This window comes from Ochotona princeps, chromosome 15 (genome assembly GCF_030435755.1).
Source record: "Ochotona princeps isolate mOchPri1 chromosome 15, mOchPri1.hap1, whole genome shotgun sequence".
Lineage (NCBI taxonomy): Eukaryota > Metazoa > Chordata > Mammalia > Lagomorpha > Ochotonidae > Ochotona > Ochotona princeps.
The window spans coordinates 40837066-40839607 of NC_080846.1; the positions used below are offsets into that span (position 1 = coordinate 40837066).

At 36.2% G+C, this 2542-nt stretch overlaps 1 pseudogene; it reads right to left on the reverse strand.

Annotated features, from left to right (window-relative positions):
• Positions 1 to 810: 810 nt before the first annotated feature.
• On the reverse strand, positions 811 to 985 carry LOC131482148 (U2 spliceosomal RNA; annotated as a pseudogene).
• Positions 986 to 2542: the final 1557 nt, after the last annotated feature.

A 2542-nucleotide genomic window follows, 5' to 3' on the forward strand; every position in this document is an offset into this window, starting at 1 on the left:
GAATACTTCACAAATGTTATCAAAAGTTTTGGCAGGAACTTCAAATAGGAGAGATCTGATCTGAGGCAGAGAGAGGATAGAAAGATAGAGAAAAATGGAGAGAGATTTCTCTCCTTATATTATTAGTATCTCGTCAGAAAGTTGGTATTGAGGTGCTAGCACAATGGTGCATTAGGTGGAGCCACTGCTTGTGATGCTGCCATCCATATTTGTTTGCTGGTGTAAGTTTTGCCTGTGTCTCCCCAAGTTTAAGTCTCCAAGTTTAAGCGAAGTAACTCATGAGGAGGAACAACTGTAAGATGAAATCATGTAGCATATAGTCTCACTGGCCTGTGAAGGTGTTAGTTCAAAGAGTTCTGTTATACTTTACATATGTCCCCCCACATTAATACATTGAATAGGTAATCCACAATGCAACATTGTTGGAGGAGGTTGGACCTGCAAAGAAAATTCTCATGCATCAATGAAAGTAGTTATCTGTTGCAAGGGTGGATCAGTTAAATGGAGAGTGTGTCATTACAAGAGCAACTTTGCCCATAATTCTTTTTGTCTTGCAGTCATTCAGTTGTTCTGCTATGTTAAAAAAGCAGAACAGAGGCTGCACAAAGGCCTTTGCCAAATACCATGCCGTGCTCCTGGATTTCTCAGTCTCCAGAATCATTGTCAAATAAATTTATTGTTTTATGAATTACCCAATCTGTAGTATTCTTTTCTGACAAAAGAGAATGAAATAAAACAAGGACCAGTGGCAAAGTAAAACACCAGAAATTTGTGAGTACCTAGGAGATACTACTTGCTTTGTTACTCCTCAGTGGTATTCCGAGGAAAGCTCTGGGCAATAGCGAATTTGAATGTTCATAAAACTCTGAAAATAACCTGTAATCTTAATGAAAAAGTATGCAAAAATGTTATAGAATTAAGGCCTTTAGGTTTTTGGAAATTATCCAGTATACACTTGATCTTAGCCAAAAGGCTGAGAAGTGATAAAATTATCCAGTATAATGAAATATCTACTGAAGTTCAGAATCAGTTCAACTCGGAGAGCAAGAAATGCAAGATTCACAGGTGAATGTGCACATTATAATGTTCTACATGTGAGAAGAAATAGGAAAGAGAAGGGAACCTCAAGTAAGTCCTGGGTTCCAGGTGTACCACCATGGTAATGTCTACATTTTTCAAAGACAGAGGAGAGGAAGATGCTTCTGTCTGAAGCATAGGCCAGTGCATTGATGACATCTTGCTCTTAAGATGGCAGGCTTAGTGCCATAAAAAACTTTACTAAATATGGTTAAACCACATCATGGTTACAAATAGTGTGTATATATATATATGTATATATATACACACATGCACACATATACATATATAATACCCCAACTGAGTTATATATTTGATTGTATAACCATAATTTTGTTATTGGTTAATCTCATAGTCTAGATTATTGCTTGTGCGTCCTACGTTGTATGGGTGATATGGGTACAGCCATACATTTTAGGTGTCCCTTTAGAATCTTTAGGAAAGTGATTTCAGTACTTCAATTTAGAAGCTTCAAAGCTTCTACACCCTAGAAAACAGATTATTTTTTTAGTGTGCGAAATAAAATCGTTTGGATAATAATGTGGTTTGATCTTCATTTGGCTCTTTTTTCTGTAATTCCAATTGGTGGAACTCAGTACTGGGAGGACTGTGAGTCATTCTCAAGTAATGCGTTTCTGTCATTTCAAAGTCGCCTTACGAGGAACTCAAGAACCAAGTGAGAAATGTCACATATTACAAGATTCTGTTTACATGAATTGTGCCAAAAAAATAAAAAAGCAAATCTGTAGAGACAGATTGACTGGGGCTGAGGTGTGAATGGAGAGTGACTGCCAGTGGGCTCAAAGTTTCTTTCTGGAGAAACGGAAATGTGCTGAGATTACATGCTGATGATGATTGTGTAACTCCATAAATTTACTACAAATCATGGGGTGATTTACTTAAAATGAATGAATAATATAATCCACATACAAAGCTGCTGTAAGAATAGCCACAGAAACTCAGAAGCTATGAAGGAACATTGTAAACATATACTTGATTCAGAAAAATCACAAATGAAAAATTCTGGTGAATTTTAATTTGCAGGATGGTCACATCTGATAAGCAGTGCTGTTGAGATGAGTTTTCTAATGTGAGTTTTGAACAAATCACACCAGCATTCGCTGTAAGAAGTCTAAAACCAAGAAGCGTGGGTTTTAGACTTTAATTGTATTCTGCAGCAAAGAAAAAAATCATGGGATTATTAGAGTCCTTCTCCTTTAGTTAATAACTATTTAAGTAGCCCCTTGGTAAATAGTAGACTGTTTTTCCCCCATATATGCTAAGACTGTAAATTTTGACACATATCTTATTTTCATGCCTGTAATCTATATTATTTGCTTGCTGTAAAAAATGTTTTTCCACAGGTTTTTTAAGCTGCATACAAGAATTATGATTGCAGGTAAAACTCTATAAATGTTGTAGGAAAATCAACCTGGAGAGCACTCTATGCACACATTGTTCACAG